General features: G+C 36.2%; 1 long non-coding RNA gene across 1 annotated transcript; it reads right to left on the reverse strand.

The window, feature by feature from the left end:
• On the reverse strand, positions 1 to 12,062 carry LOC127161919 (uncharacterized). Its single transcript, XR_007827215.1, has 3 exons — positions 9,907 to 12,062; positions 662 to 751; positions 1 to 71 (listed from the first exon to the last, which is right to left on the reverse strand). It is a non-coding gene; the product is annotated as an uncharacterized LOC127161919 (long non-coding RNA).
• Between the last annotated feature and the right edge of the window lie 1,994 nt (positions 12,063 to 14,056).

Below are 14,056 nucleotides of genomic sequence, written 5' to 3' on the forward strand. Positions count from 1 at the left end.
TCATTCAAGACCTTCAGCGTCTCCATCACACTTTGGTTAACCCAGCCAGGATGTGTGATATTATGTGTTTTCTGGAGAAGGAGAATATCAAAAAGAGACAGAGAGAGAAGATTATCTGATCTGACACAGTTCATAGTGTCTGTCTGAGCATTTGGATTTTATTGATTCCAAGCATCATGAGCAGTGTTGGGGTAACGCATTACAAGTAACGCGAGTTACGTAATATTATTACTTTTTCCAAGTAACTAGTAAAGTAATGCACTACTTTTTAATTGATAAGAAAATATCTGAGTTACTTTTTTTAAATATGTAACGCCAGTGACTTTTCCCCCCATTTATTGATTAAAAGCTCTCCTGTCCCCATGTTGAGAGAAATCAGGAGTAAGATGTTAGTTCTAGAATAAATGTGAAAATGCATTAATTCATCTCACTGCGATCTGCTGTACAGACGTGAATTTACTTTTCTCAAAACCTGAGGCTTTTGGTGTGAAAAGGCTTTTACATTTGCCAAAAATATAACTTTTTATATTAAAAACAAACAAGCAAGCCCTGCCCAGATTTTAAAAGTACCGCAAAGGTAAAGTAACACATTACTTTCCATAAAAAGTAACTAAGTAATGTAAAAGTAACTAAGTAACAATAAATGCCAGATGAAACTCACCTCACAGAACAATGTGTCATACACGCTCCAAATATTCTCAATGTTGACTTTCTCCAGTCCTGTTTTTTCTCTCACCATCTCTATGAAGGCCTGCATAAAAACATGATGACATCAAACTATAAATCAAGATAGCACAAAAACAAAAAATATGACTTTATACAATGATTTCTTCTCTTCTGGGACAGTTTGCCTGCATTATTAAGAGTACCATGACCAGAGATGGCAAAAGTACACACATCATTCACTCAAGAAGTACAGATACTCATGTTTAAAAATACTCTGGTAAAAGTAGAAGTACTGACTACACTTTTTTACTTAAAATGCTCCTATTATGCCTCTTCAAGTATGACCTTTCATGCAGTGTGTCATGTGCTGTATGTGAACATAAACTATCTGCAAAGTTGTGAAGCCGACAGTGCACAATAAATAAAGTTATTGTCTATCAAAAAAAAAAAAAAAGAGTCGGCTCACCATGGCCTGAGCGAGTCGTTAGGAATTTGAATCTTTTTCTGTTATGGCCACACGTCACGAAGTAACACATAACCAATAAAAAAAGGATCTTAAACACATGTTGGCCTTCTGAGAAGTGTGTTAATGTACTGTATTATGTCCTCAGTACTTTATTGGGCCTCCTATTGCACTAATTACAGCATCAAGGCGGCGCGGCATGGAGGCGATTAGCCTTTGACACAGTTGAGGTGTTATGGTAGCCCAAGTTGCTTTGATATTGGCCTTCAGCTTTTCTGCATTTCAGGGTCTCTGTTCCCTCATCTTCCTTTTGACAATACCCCATAGATTTTCAATGGGGTTTAAGTCAGGCGAGTCTGCCGGCCAATCAAGTACAGTTATTCCATGGCTATTAAACCAGATACTGGTAGTTTTGGCTTTGTGGGCAGGTGCCAAATCCTGCTGGAAAATAAAATCATCATCTCCAAAAAGCTTGTCGGCATCAGGAAGCTTGAAGTGCTCTAAAATTTCCTGGTAGACAGCTACGTTGACTGTGGACTTGATAAAAGACAATGGACCCACACTGGCAGATGACATGGCTCCCCAAACCATCACTGACTGTGGAAACTTCACACTGGACTTTAAGCAGCTTGACTTTTGTGCCTCTCCAGTCTTCCTCCAACCATGGACACCACTATTTTTTTTTTTGTTTGGCCATCACATTTAAATAAATGTTTAAAATCTTAGGCTGGGGGCGTGCAAAATAAGAAAAAGGCTCTCTATTAAACTGCAGCTTCTCTTCCATTTTCCTTTTCAATCTCTTAATTTTTTGTGTCTTCATTTACTTTTTGTGTGTGTTTGCTTTTTTCACTAATTTTCTTGTACCAGTCACTTTTCCCATCAGCCATTTACTGTCATGAGCAGAACTGTTTCCAACTTGTTGCAAAACCTCACTATGTTCTATTTGCAGTAACAATTTTATTGAAGTTCAATTTGAAGTACCACATTATGACCGGGTGTTGTTATCTTCATCTTAAAACGGCTTAAATACTAAAATAATAATAAATAATAAATAGTGAAATAAAGTACTGATACCAGAAAAATCTACTTAAGTACAGTAACAAAGTATTTGTACTTCGTTACTTCCCATCTCTGACCATGATGTATGCGTGTGGTGCTGTTGACACAGAACATCCATGCACTGCAACTATTTTCAATAGTATGTTCCTGCACAACCAGAGGCTGCAGTTTCGGGACCGCAGATGTAGCATTTCTAAGACCCTACTTTTTTGTGACAGCGCCATCTAGAGGAGACCTGATTCAAGCATAAAACAAAAACTATTCATTTTTTTTTATCTTTTCATCTTATTTTTAATGTAAGACCTGGTGTGAACTCGTGTTCGAGGCGTGTCAGCAATCTCCATTTAGCCTATTTAGCTGTGCAAAACAGTTTATTGTCCTGCTGGATGTTATAAACTAGCATTTGTATTCAATTATTTTACATTTATTAATGTACCTATAAAAACACTAATTTGTACTGCAATTGTTTTACCGTTTACTGCACTTTATGTGTGTCACACACACTGTAAAAAATGTCCGTAGTTTTAACGGTGAAAGACTGTAAAATAGCAACGGTAAAAAACTGTAAATTATGAAATGTGAAATTACCATTGAATTAACAGTTAAATACTGTTAATGTAAATACAAGAAAGTGTTGTTAATTTTACATTCTTACTTTGTAAAAACTGCATTAAAAAACAATTAAAACAACAGTAAAGTACAATAAAACAGTATACTGTAAAATGTCCGTAGATTTAAAGGTAAATGATTGTAAAGCAGCAACGGTAAAAAACTGTAAACTATAAAATATGAAAGTACTGTGGAATTAACAGTTAAATACTATAAATGTAAACACAATAAAATATGATATATTTTGCATTATTTATTTGTAAAACCTCAGTTAAATCCCTTAAAACAAAAGTAAGGTACACAAAAATAAATAAGCTATTTACCTAATTACTGCCTCAGATGCATGCTGCCAGAGAAGTTTTTACAACAATACAACAATTTGTGTACCTCTATGAAAATAAAATATTAGAAACATGACATTACATGATCATTTGGCAATGACGCCTATTCAGAGTGGAGTGTTAATGAACTCTCTCTCTGTCTCTCATACACACACACACACACTATATATATATATATATATATATTTGGAAGCTCAGTCTTAAATTGTTTCGATTTTTCAGTGGCTCAATAGATGTACAATATGTGCAATTACGCTGCATAATATAAAGAAATCATGTATTTAATAAGCATTTTGTGTTTTAAAGTTATTGGCCAATGTCGTTTGACTTGTCCAATCAGCACTCAAGACGTTGCATCGGGTACGCGCATTTTGAGATTTTCAACTGGCTGTTTTTCTCTGAAACAGAAATAGGGAACAACGTGCAAACCGCGACAACCTTCTGACATAATTTTCCTCATGAAGTCTGTCAGGTAAGCACAACTCATTCTCAAACTCATTCTGTAATTTCAATGATTGGTTTAGTCATTTGAATACAGCTTTTGTGAGGTAAAAAGCGTTATTTTCTTATCTTTAACGTCATGACTCACATGACGTGAACCTGTTGGCTGTATTGATGGTAAAGTTTTATCTTTTTTAATATACAGCCATTCATTCAAGTCATTAGAAAATAACGCATTTGCTCTGATTGCTTTGATTTAAAACGATTGTGCCGTTCCAACTATGGCGAAGCGAACTTGCTTAAACGACATATCAGCTGTGTCTCATTTCGAAGGATGCACCCTCTGGAGGTTGTATCCTTTGGAGGTCGCATCCTCTCTAGGATGCGTATGCGGAGTGTCCTCAAGCCTGGAATCAAACGAGACGGTCTTCGTAGGACGGACGGAAAAGGAAACAGGAAGTATCACGTTGCTATGCCAACAGACAACAGCGTCGTTGCGCTCTCACACTAGTTAAAAAAAAAGTAAAATTATTTCTAAATTTGGAGAGAAATTTGAAAAGAAAATATTTTTATTTGTTTTATTTTATTCAATATTTGAGCAGCTGCAGCTTACATACAACAGACATCTGTTACAGAAAAAAAGGAGGATATTAAGAACAAAGTTTATCCGTTTTTACCGGCGGAGATTTGAGGTAAGTTTTAATAATAAAAGTCCCTATATATAAAGCCTTTGGATGTAGGGCATTGAGGCAATAATTATATAACTACATTCTTACACATATTACTATATACATTATATACAATATTATTATTATTATCCCACTGTCTTTAAAAGTGCTATGAATTACATTATTTATCTTAATTTAACCCAGTGTTCACAATTTTAGGATAATTTTAGGAAATTCTATAAGCAAAAAAAAAGAAAAGAAATACTGAACTAAAGTTGTCTATAAAATTGCATTTTATTAGATATACATGAATAAAATCAAATGCTCTAAAACTAGATTATAAATACACAATTAAACAATATTGAACATTAAAAAATGAACCTAATTTAATGCTGTAAATTTGTTATATATACATGATCTAACACAATAGTAAACATGAAGTATGAACTGAAAAACGTATTATACATCCATGATTAAACAAAAAAAAAAAATTATATATATATATATATATATACATACACACACACAAAAAAAAACTGTAAAAATACATATATATATATATACACACAACTAAACACAACAGTAACACAATTGTATATACATATAATTTTTATTATCTTGTTTCATACAGACAGGCTTCAAGTATTGCAGGCTCAACACCCATGTCCCCATTCTTGAGAGGTTTTTTGATGGAGGGGATACAAAAGCAGACTTTCGTCTGAAGAGAGAGAGCCTCAATAAACTTTTGGAGCTGCTTCATCAGCAACGGAGACATGGCTGGGGTACAACACTCCAGACACTGGTGTTTTTGTATTGGTTGGCCTGTGGTGCATCCTACAGGGTTGTGTCGCAGGCTTTTGGGATACCACGGCCAACCATTCACAGAATTATACATCGAGTGGCTGATGAAGTTATGGCAATTTTGCCAAAGGTTGTGGCCCTACCAAAGTCAGAGGAACACCTGCTCCAGGTTGGTGCTGGCTTTGCTTCGCTCACCAATCACCAGGCATTTGGTAAAGCTGTTGGAGCAATTGATGGATGTCATGTGAGAATAAAACCACCAGCTGGCCCTGATGGGCAGTGTTACAAAAACAGAAAGCTGTTTGCCTCCATCCTGCTTCAAGGAATATGCGACCATCAAGGGGCATTTCTAGATGTGTTTGTAGGGTATCCCGGGAGTGTCCATGACTCTCGGGTGCTTAAGAACAGCCCCATTTACAAACAGGCAAAATATCCACCTCAGGGCTTTTTCCTCCTCGGTGACGGTGGGTACCCCTGCACAGAGAAGCCAATAGCAATCATGACACCATTTAAGAATCCAGCCTTACCATCTACTCAGCGCTTCAACGCACATCTTTCCAAAGGCCGCTCAATTATTGAGCGTGCCTTTGGAATGATGAAGACGCGATTTAGAGCCATCTTCCTTCAGGCACTTGAAGTGCATCCAACGTTTGCACCAAAGGTTGCATTATTTTTCCCTATATTTGACTTTTACCCTCTTTTAACCCTCTGGTATTGTTACTTTGGGAGTCACACTTCTTGTTCGCCAGTCAAAACTAGCGATTGGATCATTAGGATATTAGTAAAGATCATGTTGCATGAAGATATTGTACTACTGTTAATATATCAAAACTGAATTTTTGATTAGTAATATGCATTCCTAAGAAATTCATTTGAACAACTTTAAAGGCAGTTATCTCAATATTTAGATTTTTTTTTTTTTTTTGCACCCTCAAATTCCAGATTTTCAAATAGTTGTATCTCAACCAAATATTGTCCTATCCTAGCAAACATTAGTAAAAAGCTTATTTATTCAGCTTTTAGACACTGCACAAATCTCATTTTTTTTTTTTTTTTTTTTAAAAACTGATCCTTATGACTGGTTTTGTGGTCCAGGGTCACAAATGACCAAACAACACCAGAGGGTTAACACACAGCTTCAATGTCAGAAAGAAGAGTTTACAGTTTAGGGTAATAGAATGTTGTTTTCATATTTGTGTGTATACAGGTGATAGCAGCATGCACCATGCTGCACAACATCTGCCTTGGTGTTGGCGACATTATACCACCAGACGACAGCCAAGAGGAAGAGGAAGATGATGTGGAGGGATGCAATCCAGGGGAGGCAGTATCTGGTGCAGCATGGCGTACGAGACTGTGCAACCAAGTGTCTGCCTTACAGGATGTCAACCAGGACCATGACTACATTTTTCATCCTATTTAAAAAAAAAAAAAAAAAAAAAAAAAAAGTAAGTTGAACACAAATAAATATAATAATTTGCTACAAATACTGATTTTGATATGAACTAGATACTTACCTATACTTCAGTTTAATATAGTAAGTTTATACAGCATTCCAAATGATGAACTTTTCATGGAATTTAAAACAACTTAACTTGTTTTTTTCTTATTTTTGTTCTTAGGCTCACTAGGAAGTCAGCATGAGAATTCACACAATACATGGCATCTTTCCACTTTCTTTATCTTTTATTTTTCTTAATGTTTAACCAAAGATATTTATTTATTAATGAATGCATTTAGCCATTTAGAATTTATTAATTTATTCAATTTATTCATTTTATACATGTAGTCATATGTTGAATGACATAGAATTATCTTTTAATTATAGAATTAACAACAGAATTACTTAATTACCTTTTAATACTTGTAACATTTCTAAATATTGTAAATAGTTAAAAGTAGTACAAATTGTAAATATTTTTGTTACATTTTATCAATAAGTTTTTCAAGTAAGCTAAAGAGCCTATCACTCCTTGCCCTGTCTTCTGCATCTCTCCTATCTTCCCACTCTTTCTGGCGTGCCATGTCTTCCTTCAGTAGCTCTAAAAGTGAATCTGATTTGGATTTTCTCTTTCTTGGCCGTGCTGACTGCCCTGTGACTGGCCTATCTTCCTGTTCTGCATCCTGAGTAATCTCAACAGAGCTACAACCTGCCCGTGGTTCTTCATCAGGAAGGGAGGCAACAAGAACAGGGGGAGAAATGGAGGGCCTTTGACCCAACATCTCGTCCATCAGAACGAACCGCGGCCAGGTTTCTGCAGTGGGCTTTCCATTGTTTAGGCCCTCACCTGACCCTGGATGTTTGCACTCCTAAGCAAAACAAGGTTAATTGTAGCATAAGTAGCATTAAAAATTTTAAAAGCATTAAAGATCTTAACCCTTTAGCTGTCACCGTCCCACCTCTGGGACACTTAGCGCTCTTTTTTTCGTTGTCTTTTTTCTTTATAACATATTTTAGTAGTCATCATAAATTATATATCATTTGAAAGCTTAGAAGCCCAAGATTCATCCTGTAAAAACATTTTGAAATCAGACATTGCATTATCATGGAAATGGTACTTTAAAATATTTTGGCAGTCTTCTACCCCTCTGCAGGCAGTGCCAAGTGTGATATTACAAAATGCATTACGGTCTTTTACAATCAAAACTCAAAAATTCAAAAATATTAGTCTCTAAATTCCATATTGGTGGTTATTTTGTGATATAAGCAATATTGACAGAGAAATTCAGATATTTGTAACAGAAAAATGCATTTAAAAAATTCAGCGGAGTTTGGATAGTGCCCGGTGGCTGTTTGTGGGATAATGCCCTAAATAAAATCTCACAGAAACCTCAATATTTTTCATATCACCTTAAAATTTGTAACATAACTTAAGGTAAGGCTTTAATTTTATAGCAATTTTAGAGTAAAACCTGTTATGTAAATAGTTTGATACTTTTATTTTTTGAAATTATTCCACTGTTGCAATAATCTGATTGTCTTCTTTAAAAAGAGTCCAACCTAAGGTCTGTATTCAAAAGTGTTCATGAATCATAACAATTTGAGTTTGGATAATGCACGCCTGTGTTAAAAAATGTGGGGTGACAGTTAAAGGGTTAAGTTTGTAAAGCTGTCAATACAAGTGAAGGCTAAATTGGTTGAGCAAACTATCAACATGGGACTGTACAAGGGTACAAGTACATCTTGGCTTACCTTATATTTTTTTTTAAATTGTCCCACTTTTTCTTGGCTTGTGCTGGTGTAACTTTACTGGACAGGTCCATTTTCTCCAGAATAAATCTATAATCATAAAAATAATATAAGCATAACATGACAATTTAGAACAAAAAACTCCTTACACATCCTTAGAAATAAGATTGTTCTGTCTAACACAGGGGTGGCCAACATCAGTCCTGGAGAACCGCTGTCCTGCAGAGTATAGCTCCAATCCTAACACACCTGAACAAGCTAATCATGGTTCAAAAATAAAAAATAAGACTGACTACCTACTCTTTAATTCTAAGATCTTACCTCCAACCGTATAAGGCTGTATTTTTGGCTCCAGTGAAGAGATCAGAATGCTCCTGCCTCAATCTAATAAATCTCTCTGTGTTTTCTTTGCTCCCTATTCAAAACAAAATTAACATGACTCATTTCTATCTGTAGTTATGACTGCCGATTTTGCCCTCTTGTAGTGTTTGATCATTTTAGATAGATTTTTTTCTTCATCATCTTTTATCTGAATTTTAGATTTGACTGTAATAGTAATGCAAAAACCAATACTTGAACATTTCCAACAAAACAAATCTAAAGTTTGACAAAAAAGTATTTGATAATACCAGAGATAACACACACACACACAACACAACACACACACAACACAACACACACACAACACAACACAACACAACACACACACACACAACACAACACACACACACACAACACAACACACACACAACACACACACAACACACACACACACACACACACATATTCGTATTCCTATAATGAGCCCATTCCATAGGCATAATTGTTATTATACTGTACTCACCTTGCCAGCAAAGTACTGCTCTAAACGCTTAAAAATCACTTAACACTTGTAATCCTGTTTACCACAACTACCTTCTGAGGTAATACAAATAAAAAAAAGAAGAAACACTTGAAAATACTTACATTTAAACACCACATCTTCGCTTGTGTTCAACGTTACATCTGCCGGCGCCGCCATTTTGTCAAATAAACGACGGTTGGTTACGGCGACGCAAAGAATTGTGGGTTATCTGTAGCAGCGAAGGATACACCGCATGCATCCTCCGAATTCCTGTGAAAGAAGGACGCATTCGAAGGTCGCATTCGGAGTGTCCTACTTGCTTTTCTGAAATGAGACAGCCTCTATGACGTATGCAGCCTTCGAATGCAGCCTCCGGAGGGCGCATCCTTCGAAATGAGACACAGCTATCGCCTCGATTATCACTTAAGTTCACGACGAGTGAGATTTGAATACATTATGTACACTTGCTGTTTTTGTAGTTTAACAGTGCAGAGTCTGAGGGAATATGTTCTGCACTGCAGACTGCATCGCAACGAACCTCGCGCCATTTTCAAATGTGTCGCAGGTGATTGCAAACAGTCGTTTTCGAAATACGGAGCATTTAAGAGCCATTTTTATCGGCGCCATAACAGCTCTACTGCTGCTGTGACTGCACATGCAGTGGTTGATACGGATTTAATTTGTAGTGTTTCACTATGTAGTTATCAGTGTCAGGATGTGGCTAGTCTTGTTGCTCACTTAAAGAACCATATTAAGGAAGGTCGTGCAGTTTACTGTCCAGTAAGAGGGTGCAAAAGTGTTTTTCACGTCATGTCCTCTTTTACCTCTCATATGTCTAGGAAGCACAGGAACTGTTCAGTTAACAGCATTACTGATTCACATCGGCCTTCTGCATCAGAGATACTGTCAGTTACATCAGAGCAGTGTCCTGATGACCTGGATTCAAATACAGGTGAGTGTGAAGTAAGTGAAATGGGCTCATTTCAAAATTTTGATGATTTGTATTTAAGAAATGTGAGCCTGTTTTATATGAAATTACAAGGACAGTTTCTTCTTCCAGCTTCTACAATACAAAATATTGTAGATGAAATGCAAAATATTCATGAATTGGGACAGACATATACTTTTAGTAAGCTACATTCACTTTTGGAGAATTTGTCATTACCTAATGAGACTATTTCTCAAATCTTTGCTACTGTGAAGGAATCAGACTTGTTTTCTGTGTGTCATAAAGGACCAATGCGAACAGAGTATTCAAGGAGTCAGACCTTTAAAAAAGTGTTTCAATACGTTGAACCAAAAAGAATACTTCTAGGTAGAGATGAGAACCGGACAGAGCAATTTGCATACTATGTACCTGTGAAAGACACATTGAAGTGTCTGCTGAATTCAGATTTTGGAAGGAAGTGCATTTCAATGCACCTGCCTGAAAAAAACTCTGCTGATGTACTTTGTGATTGCTCAGATGGCCAAATACTGAAGTGCAGGAATTTCTCTCAAGACATCCCAAACCTCCAGCTACTGCTCTATCAGGATGCTTTTGAGGTGGTCAACCCTTTAGGGTCTGCACGAAAAAAAACACAAAATTTTGGCCGTATACCTTTCTCTTGTCAATTTGCCAGTTCATCTCAGGTCAAACACAGAACATATGCAGCTGGTTATGTTGTGCAGAGAAAAAGACTTTAAAGACTTTGGCCATGAAAGTGTTTTCTCAGAGCTAGTAACAGACCTGAAAGACCTTGAGGAAAATGGAATTGCTTTGTCAGATCAATCTATTATAAAAGGCACACTTTACTGCATTGCCGGAGACAATTTGGGATCCCACTGCATAGGTGGATTCACTGAAAATTTTAGTTAGTCAAGCTATTTTTGTAGGTACTGTCTAATTACTAAAGAAGAATTCCAGAGTGTTGACCCAAATTTGTGTGGTCCACTGCGCACTGTTGAAAACTGCAGTGCTGTTGTTAACCAATTACAGACCGAAAATGAAACCGTTCAAGGCATAAAGTTTGATTCAGTTTTCAACTCTTTGAAGAACTTTAAAGTTTGCCAACCTGGCTTGCCACCTTGCCTTGGTCACGACATTTTTGAAGGCGTGTTGTCTTACGATGTTGCTCTTTACGTCAAATATTTTGTTACAGTTTTTCTCGATTGCTAAAACACTATAACCAGTCTTTTGAACTAAAATTTCAAAACCATAATGGCATTTTTCAAAAAGCACACCCATTTCCCTGAACTATAAACACTATTTCCCTGCTTTAACACATGAGTCAGATTTGGTGAACTGTTACTGCAAAACTCTACACACAAATCCCTACATTTCTCAGCGCTTACACCATGTGATCATTTAGAAAGCACTAGCATTCAATATTGTTAACTGAAGTCTGCAAAGTTTGAGCTCAATTAGAAAACAATTACCCAAATGGAAACACTAGGACTCAAAATTTGTCACACACCAATCAGAACCTTCGATGGAGATAAAAGGGCCAAAGTCAGCTTACAGTTTGGTGCATTTCTCAGATCAGAAATGACATTCTCAATACTACTTGTTCAACCTCCACATCGTCTAGTCACTTGTACATATCATAAAATGTTTCTTTTTTTTTTTTTTTAACAAGTTGCGTTTGCTTTGGTACATTCATGCAACTGATTATGCAACTGATTTGTCTGCTATTTCCTACATTATCACTTCTTATTGTTGTTGCTATAGTCTTACCCCTTAAAACATCAAGGCATTAGCTCATCGTATATGTATTTGCAGTAAATGCTAAATTTTTGATCCAGTTGTCATAAACTGTCAAGCATACTCTACACATTTCTATAAGACTTTTTGTAGATTTGCCATGAACTGTTCAAGTGAATATTGACTTTTGCTAATGTCGAGACTACAGATCAACCAATGATAAAGCAGTTCTCTGAAATAGCTCAAAGGTACATCTCAACATCTCATGCTTTTTCTTTTCTATTTCACAATGACTTTGTAACGTATTTATATATATGTATATATGTATATATGTATATATATATATATATATATATATATATATTTTTTTTTTTTTTTTTTTTTTTTTTTTTTTTGTTAGACCACTAGTAAAAGTGTAACTGTGAATCCTATCCGGTCTTTTTCAATCAATATCCTGCATACAGTAATATGCAGTTTCGAAGACGAAGAGTAGGAAGTGAAAGAGGAAGAGGAGGGGAAGAAGGAGGACAACGACAACAACATGGAAGAGAAATAGGAAGGGCAAGGGCAAGGAAACAAGCAGTCTTATATATTTTAGTTGATGCATGCCAGGGTTGGGTCAGGCATGCAAGAGGATTTTACCCCTGCTGCCTGTCCAGAGCCAATTTAGTCTGTGATACTGAGGAGGTTGTTTGGCCTGTCCCAGACCAAAGACAGGATGCTGGGGCAGAATAATTATTTGTTGTTGTTTGCTGTTTTGTGATGTACTTTACAGTACAATAAATTAAGGATTAAAACACAAATGCATACATTTTTGTGTTCATCATGTGATTTTTTTTTTCTTCCAAGCAACACTTATTACCAGCTTTCGTAGTATTGTTTTGAATTGATCTCATCAGTGTGTAAAACAGTGTTGTAGTGTGTGTGTTTTTGAGGGTTTGTGTGTCATGTCTGAGAGCAAAGTTTGTTTTTTTCAGCAAGATTGAGTTGTTTTGAGTGGAGAGCTTCATTTTGACCTGAATATAGTAAGTTCAGGGTATTGAGTTAGAAGTTACGGATTTGTGTTTAGGTTATCGCAAAAGCGAGGCATAATTTCAAGAAATGTGTTTAAGCAATTGAGAAAAACTGTAAGAAGAAGTGGTTCACATACCCAATTCTTAACCGTCGAATCAGGCAGTTCAAATACAATGGTTCTGATGCATTCACAAAACCTTGTGAGTTAAATTCTCATGGACCTAAGCTAGCTGGTCAGGCCATTCAGAATTGGAATTTTTTACGTCTTCTACCTGTAATACTTGGTGATAGAGTTGTGGATCCTGCAGATGAGGTTTGGCAATTAACTCTTCAACTAAAGGACATTGTTGAACTGATTTGCGCTCAGAAAATTTCGGTGTCACAGGTTGCATATTTGGATGTTCTCATCCAAGAATACTTGGAATCTAGAAAAGCAGCCTTTCCAGAAGTGAATCTAAAACCAAAACATCACTACCTTCGACATTATCCAGGTCTGATACTCAAATTTGGTCCATTGATCCGATTATGGACAATGCGATTTGAAAATAAACAAAGTTACTTCAAAAGATGTACCAGACATCTGAACAATTTTAAAAATTTGTGTCGCACACTTTCTGAAAGGCATCAGTTGTTTCAGGCCTATTTGACATCTGGATCTTGTCCCCCATTCTTACAACTGAAAGATAGTTCCCCATTTTATTCTGAGCTTTACAGTGAAACTGTCAAAGATGCAGTCAGTCCATTCAAATTCAGTGAAACACAAACAAGGGTTTCTTCAGAAATACAGTATAAAGGAACTGTGTACAAAAAGGGCCAACTGTTTGTCATTAGAAATGAGGAGACAGTGGAGTTTGGTGAACTTATGCTCATGTTCATCACAGAGGAGCATGTTGATCTGCTGATCAGGGTGTTCATAGCAGATTTTCTTCCTGAGTATCATTTGTACTGTCTACGAAACACCAGTAAAAGGGTTCAGTGTCTGAACATTGACCACTTGCCTGATTATTACCCACTGTCATCTTACATGTTGCAAGGACATAGGGTAGTTCCACTGAAACACAGCATAGTGTCTCATTAGATCAATACAGGCTTGCATAGTTGTAACATTGGATTGTATTGATAAAACTAGTTTTAAACTAAAATAATGCAATTCTCACTGATATTTTTGCATTATAATATTTTACTCTTTGTTGTTTGCACACCTAACATGTATGACAAAAATGGTATTTCTGATATAGTTTCGACAACATCAATCTGTTACAAGTTTCTTTCTTCTA

The sequence above is a fragment of the Labeo rohita genome, unplaced genomic scaffold (genome assembly GCF_022985175.1).
Source record: "Labeo rohita strain BAU-BD-2019 unplaced genomic scaffold, IGBB_LRoh.1.0 scaffold_776, whole genome shotgun sequence".
Lineage (NCBI taxonomy): Eukaryota > Metazoa > Chordata > Actinopteri > Cypriniformes > Cyprinidae > Labeo > Labeo rohita.